This window comes from Salvelinus namaycush, chromosome 7 (assembly GCF_016432855.1).
Source record: "Salvelinus namaycush isolate Seneca chromosome 7, SaNama_1.0, whole genome shotgun sequence".
In the NCBI taxonomy this organism is placed as follows: Eukaryota; Metazoa; Chordata; class Actinopteri; order Salmoniformes; family Salmonidae; genus Salvelinus; species Salvelinus namaycush.
The window spans coordinates 3,577,989-3,592,336 of record NC_052313.1 but is presented as its reverse complement, the minus strand read 5'-3'; the positions used below and the strand labels follow the sequence as shown (position 1 = coordinate 3,592,336).

Genomic DNA, 14,348 nt, shown 5'->3' with positions numbered 1-14,348 from the left:
ATAACTACCCCTCTAACCCTCAATAACACCACCACCACCATGGATAACTACCCCTCTAACCCTCAATAACACCACCACCACCATGGATAACTACACCTCTAATCCTCAATAACACCACCACCACCATGGATAACTACCCCTCTAATCCTCAATAACACTGCACAACATGTGGAGGAGTAGGAGGAGGAGGAGGAGGAGGAGGAGGTGAAAATAAAACACTCCAATTTGCGGCGTGGTCTATAGGTGATATAGACCCTAAATCCTACTGCAGGCGATATAGACCCTCCATCCTACTGCCACCAGGTGATATAGACCCTCCATCCTACTGCAGGTAATATAGACCCTCCATCCTACTGCAGGTGATATAGACCCTCCATCCTACTGCAGGTGATATAGACCATCCATCCTACTGCTACCAGGTAATAAAGACCCTCCATCCTACTGCAGGTGATACAGACCCTCCATCCTACTGCAGGTAATATAGACCCTCCATCCTACTGCAGGTGATAAAGACCCTCCATCCTACTGCAGGTGATATAGACCCTCCATCCTACTGCAGGTGATATAGACCCTCCATCCTACTGCAGGTAATATAGACCCTCCATCCTACTGCAGGTGATATAGACCCTCCATCCTACTGCAGGTGATATAGACCCTCCATCCTACTGCAGGTGATATAGACCCTCCATCCTACTGCAGGTGATATAGACCCTCCATCTTACCACCAGGTGATATAGACCCTCCAGGCTACTACAGGTGATATAGACCATCCATCCTACCACCAGGTGATATAGACCCTCCAGGCTACTACAGGTGATATAGACCCTCCATCCTACCACCAGGTGATATAGACCCTCCAGGCTACTACCACCAGGTGATGTAGACCCTCCAGGGTACTGCAGGTGAAATAGACCCTCCAGGATACTGCAGGTGATATAGACCATCCAGCCTACTACCACCAGGTGATGTAGACCCTCCACCCTACTACCACCAGGTGATGTAGATCCTCCAGCGTACTGCAGGTGATATAGACCCTCCAGCCTACTGCAGGTGATATAGTCCCTCCAGGCTACTTCCACCAGGTGATATAGACCATCCAAGCTACTACCACCAGGTGATGTAGACCCTCCACTCTACTACCACCAGGTGATATAGACCATCCAGCCTAATGCCACCAGGTGATGTAGATCCTCCAGCGTACTGCAGGTGATATAGACCCTCCAGCCTACTGCAGGTGATATAGTCCCTCCAGGCTACTTCCACCAGGTGATATAGACCATCCAGCCTAATGCCACCAGGTAATATAGACCCTCAAGGCTACTGCAGGTCATACAGACCATCCAACCTACTGCCACCAGGTGATATAGACCATCCAGGATACTGCAGGTGATATAGACCATCCAGCCTACTGCAGGTGATATAGACCATCCAAGCTACTACCACCAGGGGATATAGACCATCCAGCCTACTTCCACCAGGTGACATAGACCCTCCACCCTACTACCACCAGGTGATATAGACCCTCCAGGCTACAACCACCAGGTGATATAGACCCTCCAGGCTACTAACACCCAGTGATATAGACCCTCCAGGCTACTACCACCAGGTGATATAGACCCTCCAGGCTACTACAGGTGATACAGACCATCCAGCCTACTGCAGGTGATATAGACCATCCAGCCTACTGCAGGTGATATAGACCCTCCACCCTACTACTACCAGGTGATATAGACCCTCCAGGCTACTACCACCAGGTGATATAGACCCTCCACCCTACTACTACCAGGTGATATAGACCCTCCAGGCTACTACCACCAGGTGATACAGACCCTCTAGCCTACCACCACCAGGTGATATAGACCCTCCAGGCTACTAACACCCAGTGATATAGACCCTCCAGGCTACAACCACCAGGTGATATAGACCCTCCAGGCTACTAACACCCAGTGATATAGACCCTCCAGGCTACTACCACCAGGTGATATAGACCCTCCAGGCTACTACAGGTGATACAGACCATCCAGCCTACTGCAGGTGATATAGACCATCCAGCCTACTGCAGGTGATATAGACCATCCAGCCTACTTCCACCAGGTGATATAGACCCTCCACCCTACTACTACCAGGTGATATAGACCCTCCAGGCTACTACCACCAGGTGATATAGACCCTCCACCCTACTACTACCAGGTGATATAGACCCTCCAGGCTACTACCACCAGGTGATACAGACCCTCTAGCCTACCACCACCAGGTGATATAGACCCTCCAGGCTACTACCACCAGGTGATATAGACCCTCCAGCCTACTACCACCAGGTGATATAGACCCTCCAGGCTACTACCACCAGGTGATATAGACCCTCCACCCTACTACCACCAGGTGATGTAGATCCTCCAGCGTACTGCAGGTGATATAGACCCTCCAGCCTACTGCAGGTGATATAGTCCCTCCAGGCTACTTCCACCAGGTGATATAGACCATCCAGGCTCATGCCACCAGGTAATATAGACCCTCAAGGCTACTGCAGGTCATACAGACCATCCAGCCTACTACCACCAGGTGATATAGATCATCCAGGATACTGCAGGTGATATAGACCATCCAGCCTACTGCAGGTGATATAGACCATCCAAGCTACTACCACCAGGTGATATAGACCCTCCAGGCTACTTCCACCAGGTGATATAGACCATCCAGCCTAATGCCACCAGGTAATATTGACCCTCAAGGCTACTGCAGGTCATACAGACCATCCAGCCTACTGCCACCAGGTGATATAGACCATCCAGGATACTGCAGGTGATATAGACCATCCAAGCTACTTCCACCAGGTGATATAGACCCTCCAGGATACTGCAGGTGATATAGACCCTCCAGGCTACTACCACCAGTTGATATAGACCCTCCAGGCTACTACCACCAGGTGATATAGACCCTCCAGGCTACTACCACCAGGTGATATAGACCCTCCAAGCTACTACCACCAGGTGATATAGACCATCCAGGCTACTACCACCAGGTGATATAGACCCTCCAAGCTACTACCACTAGGTGATATAGACCGTCCAGCCTACTTCCACCAGGTGACATAGACCCTCCACCCTACTACCACCAGGTGATATAGACCCTCCAGGCTACTACCACCAGGTGATATAGACCCTCCAGGCTACTACCACCAGGTGATATAGACCCTCCAGGCTACTACCACCAGGTGATATAGACCCTCCAGGCTACTACCACCAGTTGATATAGACCCTCCACCCTACTACCACCAGGTGATGTAGATCCTCCATCCTACTGCAGGTGATATAGACCCTCCATCCTACTGCAGGTGATATAGACCATCCAGTCTACTGCAGGTGATATAGGCCATCCAGTCTACTGCAGGTGATATAGACACTCCAGTCTACTGCAGGTGATATAGACCATCCAGTCTACTGCAGGTGATATAGACCATCCAGTGTACTGCAGGTGATATAGACCATCCAGAGTACTGCCACCAGGTGATTTTGGCCAGGTAAGCTACCCTAGAGAACAGAACACAGTTACAGCTACCCTCTAGAACAGAACACAGCTACCCTAGAGAACAGAACACAGTTACAGCTACCCTAGAGAACAGAACACAGCTACCCTAGAGAACAGAACACAGTTACAGCTACCCTAGAGAACAGAACCAGAGAGCTAACCAGAGGGCTAACCAGAGAGCTAACCAGAGGGCTAACCAGAGGGCTAACCAGAGGGCTAACCAGAAGGCTAAACAGGGGGCTAACCAGAGGGCTAACCAGGGGGCTAACCAGAGGGCTAACCAGAGGGCTAACCAGAAGGCTAACCAGAGGGCTAACCAGAGGGTTAACCAGAGGGCTAACCAGAGGGCTAACCAGAAGGCTAACCAGAGGGCTAACCAGAGGGCTAACCAGAGAGCTAACCAGAGAGGTAACCAGAGGGCTAACCAGAGGGCTAACCAGAGGGCTAACCAGAAGGCTAACCAGAGGGCTAACCAGAGGGCTAACCAGAAGGCTAACCAGAGGGCTAACCAGAGGGCTAACCAGAGGGCTAACCAGAGAGCTAACCAGAGAGCTAACCAGGGGGCTAACCAGAAGGCTAACCAGGGTCTTCACATTGATCAGCATCAGCAACATGCAGGCTGTCTGTCTGACTGATCCACCTCGACGGACGCAGCAGATACTCAGAGACACACTGAGTGAATGAATGCCAGCATGTATTATTGGAACGTGATGGTTTTTACTTGGGTTTTCTAGTGGGAGAATGTACCAGTGCTTATTCTAGTACCAGGATTCAACGAGGCTTGTAGTATTTATATCATTTGGTTTTGATTTGTTGCTACTAGATAGAGATTAATTAGACTGTTCAAGGTGTAACAAAAACACATGTAGGTTTAGTAATATTTACATATTTTAGGTAAAATAATTCATCACAGAAAATACAATTAGGTCCATCTGCAATTGTGCTATTAGTTTTGTTAAAAAAGGATCAATAGATTATTTTTTTTTACAAAGGAATTGTACACATTTAATTTTATAGGGCACAGAGTGTATATTTCTTTGAATTTGACAGACTATGAAAAACCCATGAAACAACGCTTCAATCAGAATAAGTTTAAAACAAGTGATCCTCTTAAGACTCTCAGTTCGGTCTGCGTGGTTCATGGTTGACCAGGACAAATATCTCCAATGGAGAAGAATGTAGATACACACAACAATTGAATACAGATGTGGTCTGGGATTAGAGACAGTTTACAAAAAACGATACACTTCACTAGCATCTCTCTGTGTGTCTGCTTCCACTAGCATCTCTCTGTGTGTCTGCTTCCACTAGCATCTCTCTGTGTGTCTGCTTCCACTAGTATCTCTCTGTGTGTCTGCTTCCACTAGCATCTCTCTGTGTGTCTGCTTCCACTAGCATCTCTCTGTGTGTCTGCTTCCACTAGTATCTCTCTGTGTGTCTGCTTCACTAGTATCTCTCTGTGTGTCTGCTTCCACTAGTATCTCTCTGTGTGTCTGCTTCACTAGTATCTCTCTGTGTGTCTGCTTCACTAGTATCTCTCTGTGTGTCTGCTTCCACTAGTATCTCTCTGTGTGTCTGCTTCACTAGTATCTCTCTGTGTGTCTGCTTCCACTAGTATCTCTCTGTGTGTCTGCTTCCACTAGTATCTCTCTGTGTGTCTGCTTCACTAGTATCTCTCTGTGTGTCTGCTTCCACTAGTATCTCTCTGTGTGTCTGCTTCACTAGTATCTCTCTGTGTGTCTGCTTCACTAGTATCTCTCTGTGTGTCTGCTTCCACTAGTATCTCTCTGTGTGTCTGCTTCACTAGTATCTCTCTGTGTGTCTGCTTCACTAGTATCTCTCTGTGTGTCTGCTTCCACTAGTATCTCTCTGTGTGTCTGCTTCCACTAGTATCTCTCTGTGTGTCTGCTTCCACTAGTATCTCTCTGTGTGTCTGCGTGGCCAAAGAGACCCACTGCATCGCCAACAAACACCACACTGGTCATGTTTTTAAAAAAAACACACAGACCTCTCTGTGTTTCTAACTGAGAGAAGGAAAGGGATGAAATTTAAGCAATTTAACCTCATCAACATCAAATGTAAACAGTGCTTGTGTAGTTTAGGTCCTTTGTTGATTTTTGTTTTTTACCTTTTATTTAATATTTAACTAGGCAAGTCAGTTAAGAACAGATTCTTATTTACAATGACGGCCTGGGAGCAGTGGGTTAACTGCCTTGTTCAGGAGCAGAACGACAGATTTTCACCTTGTCAGCTCGGGGATTTGACCTGGCAACCTTTACGGTTACTGGCCCAACGCTCTAACCGCTAGGCTACCTGCCGCCCCTATGTAGTTCATTTCATTAAAATTACTTATTTTCAAGTAATTATTGTCACCAAGTAAAATATTAAAATGTATAATTAAACATTAATCTAAGTATAGAATGAAAGCTTATGCCAGAAAGGTAAATTAACATATTATTTAAAAAATGTTCATGAATCAAAAACATGCCTATATGTTAAAGATGTACCGATAATGGTCAGCTTTAACACACAAATTAAATATATATACACTAACGTGTGGAAGCACATAGCAAGATACATTTAGGAATTTGTACTTATCTGTAATTAAAAGGTATAATTTCTAACAGATGTGTCACTTTGTCTCGTTTTGCTGGATCTGACACACTGCTCCGTGCAACAATCCACTGAATAGCTACATTAAACCTGTTAATACCATGCTCTTCAACCCACCTAATTATTTCCAGAAGGCCAGTTCCCCCTTTGAGGGCCCATCAAACAAGATTTAAGGTAGACATTTTATCACACCCTCCCTACCGCACGGCCGTGGCTGCCACAGAAAGACTGAGAGACTGACAGAGAGAGAGAGAGAGAGAGAGCAAGAGAGAGTGAGCGAGACAGAGACAGACAGAGAGAGAGAGAGAGAGATTGAGAGACAGATTGAGAGAGAGAGAGAGTCAGAGAGGGAGAGAGGTAGAAAATGAGATAGTGAGATAGACAGAGAGAGATGCAAAAACAACACTTATTTGCCGCCGCACCACACATGAAAGGAAGGCCAACGATACTGTTTCGGAACACTTTCTCTCAATGTAAACACGCATTCTAGAAAAAGTCTAAGATCCAATATTTTGACCTAAATCAAACGTTTAGTTTTGAATTAATTAACAATAGCTTTATATTAACCTATTTCATTTGAGCAAAGAAAATGAAAAGAAAAGTTATGTGAATTCAACAACAAAAAATGTCTTTTAAAATTTGACTTTAAGTATTATATAATCCAGAGAAAATATGACAGAGAGAAGTCAGGGAGGGAAACATAATACATTTATTAATAAGATTCAAGAATTTGTAAACAAACATAATAATCCTGACGCATAATCCAAAAATAAATCACATCGCTAATTCCTGTATCTCATTTCCCCAGTATGCCAGTATGCCTGGTTCTCTCCCTGCAACGTCCACGTTTGCTTTATTAAAGCAAATACAGTCAGTTTGCTCTTTCAGCTCAGAAGTTAGTTTCCTTAAAATGGAATAGAAGGTAAACAACAACAAACAAACCGTTAAGTGGGTATTACTGCTAGATAAGAGGGGGAAGGAGAGGGGTGGGGGGGAAGACAGCAGTCAACATCTGATCCCAGAGACTCATTTCCTGCTCTTTAGGACACATTTCCCCATGCCAAACAGCCGCGCGTTAAGAAACCCTCATTTAATAGACAACCTGGGATTCCATTCTCTCTCTCTCTCTCTCTCTCTCTCTCTCTCTCTCTCTCTCTCTCTCTCTCTCTCTCTCTCTCTCTCTCTCTCTCTCTCACACACACAAACCGTATCAATTAAACCTCTGTGTCTTTCACCGGCCTCAATTTCCATTTCTGAGAGAAGAAGATTGACCCGGACACACACACACACACACACACACACACACACACACACACACACACACACACACACACACACACACACACACACACACACACACACACACACACACACACACACACACACACACACACACACACACACACACACACGCGTGTGAGGCTTCTACAATAAACAAGACCACTACTAGCTGGCTCCCTGAATAGGGCTGGACGTTTCTGTCCAGCCACTGACTACCACTACCACTACCACTACCACTACTAGCTGGCTCCCTGAATAGGGCTGGACGTTTCTGTCCAGCCACTGACTACCACTACCACTACCACTACTAGCTGGCTCCCTGAATAGGGCTGGACGTTTCTGTCCAGCCACTGACTACCACTACCACTACCACTACCACTACTAGCTGGCTCCCTGAATAGGGCTGGACGTTTCTGTCCAGCCACTGACTACCACTACCACTACCACTACCACTACTAGCTGGCTCCCTGAATAGGGCTGGATGTGTCTGTCCAGCCACTGACTACCACTACCACTACTACTACTAGCTGGCTCCCTGAATACGGCTGGGTGTGTCTGTCCAGCCACTGACTACCACTACCACTACCACTACTAGCTGGCTCCCTGAATACGGCTGGGTATGTCTGTCCAGCCACTGACTACCATTACCACTACTACTACTAGCTGGCTCCCTGAATAGGGCTGGACGTTTCTGTCCACACCTCAAAACGACATATAATACAGAAATATAGTAGTTATCAACCGTGATAATAACGCTCTATTTAATAATGTGATGCACACTGCAGCCTAGGAAGGATGGCTACCAATAAGGGGTTTGATGCCTGGTCCTCTCCCTACAGTGTCCCAGTATGCCTGGTTCTCTCCCTACAGCGTCCCAGTATGCCTGGTTCTCTCCCTACAGTGTCCCAGTATGCCTGGTTCTCTACCTACAGCGTCCCAGTATGCCTGGTTCTCCTCCTGCAGCGTCCCAGTATGCCTGGTTCTCTACCTACAGCGTCCCAGTATGCCTGGTTCTCTCCCTGCAGCGTCCCAGTATGCCTGGTTCTCTCCCTGCAGCGTCCCAGTATGCCTGGTTCTCTCCCTGCAGCGTCCCAGTATGCCTGGTTCTCTCCCTGCAGCGTCCCAGTATGCCTGGTTCTCTACCTACAGCGTCCCAGTATGCCTGGTTCTCTCCCTGCAGCGTCCCAGTATGCCTGGTTCTCTCCCTGCAGCGTCCCAGTATGCCTGGTTCTCTCCCTACAGCGTCCCAGTATGCCTGGTTCTCTCCCTACAGCGTCCCAGTATGCCTGGTTCTCCTCCTGCAGCGTCCCAGTATGCCTGGTTCTCCTCCTGCAGCGTCCCAGTTTGCCTGGTCCTCTCCCTACAGCGTCCCAGTATGCCTGGTTCTCTCCCTGAAACATCCCAGTATGCCTGGTCCTCTCCCTGAAACATCCCAGTATGCCTGGTCCTCTCCCTGCAGCGTCCCAGTATGCCTGGTTCTCTCCTTGCAATGTCCCAGTATGCCTTATTAAAGCAAATACAGTCAGTAAACACCCAAATCAGCCTTCTCATTGTCCCTTCATTGGATAAACAGGCCTATTGTGTGAGTGAATGGGTCGCAGCAGGTTGCCTGCCTTATGCAACAAGCCAGCCATGATCACTGTCATGTTTGTCTACACAGAGAGAGAAAGACAGAGGTTGTGAGAGGGGGAGAGAGAGAGAGAGAGAGGGAGAGAGAGGGAGGGAGAGAGAAAGGGAGAGAGAGGTAGAGAAAAAGAGAGAGAGAGGGAGAGAGGTAGAGAGAGAGGGGGGAGAGAGAGAGGGACAGAGAGATAGGGAGAGAGGTAGAGAGAGAGAGAGAGAGAGGAAGAGAGGTAGAGAGAGAGAGAGAGAGGGAGAGAGAGATGTAGAGAGAGGGAGGGAAAGAGGTAGAGAGAGAGAGAAAGAGATAGAGAGAGATGTAGAGAGAGAGAGGTAGAGAGAGAGAGAGAGAGAGAGAGGTAGAGAGAGAGAGAGAGAGAGACCTGCTTGCTTACCTCGTTATATCCTGTACGTTCTATCTAGTCACTCTTTTATCTAAGGACTAGACTTAATGTCTTATTTTTCCAACAATCATCAAGGTAGGCAGTTGCACTTGGCGCAGATAGAACATTAAAAGGTGAGTAAATCAAAAGGGAAAGCACCATTTCATAGAACATTAAACGGTGAGTAAATCAAAAGGGAAAGCACCATTTCATAGAACATTAAAAGGTGAGTAAATCAAAAGGGAAAGCACCATTTCATTTGAGAGAGATGAAAAAAAACGCCTCACAGAGAATAATAATTACTGAGTCATAACGTCAGTCTGCGGTCATACACACATCACCGTACAACCCCCTTACTGTGGCACATTTACCTCGAGACAGAGAGAGAGAGTCTAATACCGTGTCGTTTAAAACGCCAAGAGGAACAAATAATACTTAATTGATCAACACAAGACTGAAATGTGTCTTCTGTATAATATAACGCTGTTACATTTTTAAAAAGCAGTATAGTATAGTATAACATAGTACAGTATAGTATAGTATAGTATAGATCAGTATTTACCAGGCCTCTGTGTTATAGCTAGGCTAGAAGACGTGGTTGGTGGTGTCGGGGTTAGCGGTTGTCCTGTGAGTCTGGAGGACTGTAAGACGCTCGGGCTATAAGGAGTAATAGTTTACGGCATTCCTGGCTGCAGCAAGAGCAGATGTCATTAGACGTCAGCTGATTTAACTGGGCTGCTGTTGTTTAACGCATCGAAAATGTTTAACTGGGAGCTCAGGACACGGATATCCTATACGGACTTGGTAATGTCGGGAAACAGCTTCTTTTTTTTTTTTTGTGTGTGTGCTTTTGCATTTGCTATTTATTTCATTTGTTTTAATACACCTGCTTGTTTATTTGTTCTTGTTTGAAGAATTCAAATTTTAGTTTTTTTTTGGCGTTCATTGTTGAACAAAATAACATTGAAAGTTGATTTGTGCATGACTGAAAAAGCAACACGGTTAATATATATATATATATATATATATATATATATATATATATATATATATAGGAATATTAATTTGAAGTCAAGTCAGGGTTAAATAAGGTTCAGTGAAATTGCAACCATATTCCATATACATTTAAAATTAAAGAGCAATATTTTTTTCTGAAAAAAGTCTATCATTTTATTAATTATTAAGAATATACCATTAAGTCCTAAGATTACTTAATTCTCAAACATTCAGTTTATACATTGTCATATATTTTCATATATGTTAAAGTATAATGTATTAGTACTAGTGTTTTAATATTAATGTAATAAAACATTTGTTGCAATTTACATTTTGTCCAACTCATGTAGCTTCCAAACGTGTTTTTATATTTTGATGTAATCATTGAGCTACAGTTATTTTAAGACACATTCAATGTTGTATGTTATCTTAATAATATTGCTCTAAAATAACATTTAATAAAACATTGCTTTTGAAATAAATATGTTATTTTGATATTTTGAGATAGTGGATTAATAATTTCAAGATAACAACTATATCATGTGGTCATTCACCCGAGATTATATATTAACTGCTGTTATGTCAGAGATATCTTTCTGCCTCAAAACACGGTGTTAAAACGATCTAACATTAAGTCAGAGATATCTTTCTGCTTCAAAACACGGTGTTTAAACTACCTAACATTAAGTCAGAGATATCTTTCTGCTTCAAAACACGGTGTTAAAACGATCTAACATTAAGTCAGAGATATCTTTCTGCTTCAAAACACAGTGTTTAAACTATTTAACGCAAAATTATACATCAATATATCAATATTTAATTACAAAATGCTTTAAATGCCTCAATGAATTAAATTATTACAGTTTTCAATGATACCCGTAATACTAAGTTACTTGAGGAGCAGAGTAGAGTAAGTTTTAAAAAAAACATCTTGATATAGCAGACCCAGTGACAGGCAGGCAGGCAGGCAGGCAGACAGGCATCAGACTAACCAGATAAACAGTGATATAGCATTAAATTGAATACCGCTTTAAGAATACAAAGTCATACTCACTCCAATTATGGTGGAATCCCTGTACTTTTGCTGGTATCCCGTTCCTTTAAGTTTCGTTATAATCTTCTTACAGCCAAGTCTGTCCAGTCCAGAAACAACAGAGAAACTTCATCAAAAAGAGAGAGTTCTTCAAGAGTTGGTAGAACCTGTAACGCAACAAATTACCAGCTACAAGACAGCCTTTTCTTTTTCATTTTAAGTGTTAGAACCCATGGAGCACCGATACACACACTAGCTGGGATCACAAGAGACCGAGTCAGAGTGAGAACGACAGTTGTCCGATTACTGCTTCAGGCAGTGACTAGAGAGTGTCTGAGGAAGAGGGAAAGAGAGAGAGAGAGAGAGAGAGAGGGAAGGAGGGAGGGAGGAGGGAGGGAGGGAGGGAGGAAAGCAGTGAGGGGAGGGAGTGGAGGGGAGAGAGGGAGAAACAGCACGGAGAGAAGTGGAGAGACTGCTGTTAGAGCTGTTTGAAAGAGCAGAAAGTTGTTGCAGACAGCAAGGCAGTCAGGCAGTGAGGCAGTAAGACAGGCAGTAAGGTGATAAGGCAGGCAATAAGGCAATAAGGCAGGCAATAAGGCAATAAGGCAGTAAGACAGGCAGTAAGGTGATAAGGCAGGCAATAAGGCAATAAGGCAGTAAGACAGGCAGTAAGGTGATAAGGCAGGCAACAAGGCAATAAGGCAGTCAGGCAGTAAGGCAGTAAGACAGGCAGTAAGGTGATAAGGCAGGCAATAAGGCAATAAGGCAGTAAGACAGGCAGTAAGGTGATAAGGCAGGCAACAAGGCAATAAGGCAGTAAGGTAGTAAGGCAGGAAGTAAGACAACATTAGGGCTGGCAGTAAGACAATAAGGCAGTAAGGTATTAAGGCAGGCAGTAAAGTAGTAAGCAGGCAGTAAGACAGGTAGTAAGACAGGTAGCAAGGCAGTAAGGCAGGCAGCAGGGCAGCAAGGCAGAAAGGCAGTAATGAAGTAAGGCAGTAAGGTAGTAAATGAGTAAGACAGTAGGGTAGTAAGGCAGTAAGGTAGTAAGGTAGTAAGGCAGTAAGCTAGACAGTAAGGCAGTTGGGTAGTAAGGCAGTAAGGCAGTAAGGCAGTAAAGTAGTAAGGCAGTAAAGTAGTAAGGTAGTAAGGCAGTAAGCTAGACAGCAAGGCAGTTGGGTAGTAAGGTAGTAAGACAGTAAGGTAGTAAGGTAGTAAGGTAGTAAGGTAGTAAGGCAGTAAGGCAGTAAAGTAGTAAGGTAGTAAGGCAGTAAGGCAGTAAAGTAGTAAGATACTAAGCCAGTAAGGTGGTAAGGTAGTAAGACAGTAATGTGGTGAGGTAGTAAGGCAGTAAGCTAGACAGCAAGGCAGTTGGGTAGTAAGGTAGTAAGGCAGTAAGGTAGTAAGGTAGTAAGGCAGTAAGCTAGACAGCAAGGCAGTTGGGTAGTAAGGTAGTAAGGCAGTAAAGTAGTAAGGTAGTAAGGCAGTAAGCTAGACAGCAAGGCAGTTGGGTAGTAAGGTAGTAAGGCAGTAAGGTAGTAAGGTAGTAAGGTAGTAAGGCAGTAAGGTAGTAAGGTAGTAAGGTAGTAAGGCAGTAAGGCAGTAAAGTAGTAAAGTAGTAAGGCAGTAAGCTAGACAGCAAGGCAGTTGGGTAGTAAGGTAGTAAGGCAGTAAGGCAGTAAGGCAGTAAAGTAGTAAGGCAGTAAAGTAGTAAGGTAGTAAGGCAGTAAGCTAGACAGCAAGGCAGTTGGGTAGTAAGGTAGTAAGGTAGTAAGGCAGTAAGGTAGTAAGGCAGTAAGGCAGTAAAGTAGTAAGGTAGTAAGGCAGTAAGGTAGTAAGGTAGTAAGGTAGTAAGGTAGTAAGGCAGTAAGCTAGACAGCAAGGCAGTTGGGTAGTAAGGTAGTAATGCAGTAAGGCAGTAAGGCAGTAAAGTAGTAAGGCAGTAAAGTAGTAAGGTAGTAAGGCAGTAAGCTAGACAGCAAGGCAGTTGGGTAGTAAGGTAGTAAGGTAGTAAGGCAGTAAGGTAGTAAGGTAGTAAGGCAGTTAGGTAGTAAGGTAGTAAGGCAGTAAGGTAGTAAGGCAGTAAAGAAGTAAGGTAGTAAGACAGTAAGCTAGGCAGCTAGGCAGCAAGGCAGTAAGGTAGTAAGGCAGTAAAATAGTAAGATACTAAGCCAGTAAGGTGGTAAGGTAGTAAGACAGTAATGTGGTGAGGTAGTAAGGTAGTAAGGTAGTAAGGCGGTGACGTGTTAAGGCAGTAAGGCAGTAAGGTAGTAAAGAAGTAAGGCAGTAAAGTAGTAAAGTAGTAAGCTAGTAGGCTGTAAGGTAGTAAAGTATTAAGGCAGTAAGGCAGTAAGGTGGTAAGGTAGTAAGGTAGTAAGGTAGTAAGGTAGTAAGGCGGTGAGGTGGTAAGGTAGTGAGGTGGAAAGGCAGTAAGGTAGTAAATGAGTAAGAGTGTAAGGTAGTAAAGTAGTAAGGTAGTAAGGTAGTAAGGCAGTAAGGCAGTAAGGTAGTAAGGTAGTAAGGCAGTAAGGCAGTAAGGCAGTAAGGGAGTAAGGGAGTAAGGTAGTAAGGTGGTAAGGTAGTAAGGCAGTAAGGTAGTAAGGCAGTAAGGCAGTAAGGCAGTAAGGCAGTAAAGTAGTAAGGCAGTAAGGTAGTAAGGCAGTAAGGTAGTAAGGCTGTAAGGCAGTAAGGCAGTAAGGTAGTAAGGCATTAAGGTAGTAAGGCAGGCAGTAAGGTAGTAAGTCAGGCAGCAAGGCAGTAAGAAAGTAAGTCAGGCAGTTAGGTATTATGGTAGTAAGGCAGGCAGTAAGGCAAGCAGTAAGGTAGTAAGGCAGTAAGGCAGTAATGCAGCAAGGCAGTAAGGCAGTAAGGTGGTAATGTAGTAAGGCAGTAAG

At 44.8% G+C, this 14,348-nt stretch overlaps 1 protein-coding gene across 1 annotated transcript in view; it reads right to left on the bottom strand.

Annotated features, from left to right (window-relative positions):
- Positions 1–11,764, bottom strand: part of eya1 (EYA transcriptional coactivator and phosphatase 1) — an 82,238-nt gene extending 70,474 nt beyond the window's left edge. Inside the window, 1 exon segment of the mRNA XM_038996874.1 lies at positions 11,476–11,764. The gene's annotated coding sequence lies outside the window, so the exon portion shown is untranslated.
- Between the last annotated feature and the right edge of the window lie 2,584 nt (positions 11,765–14,348).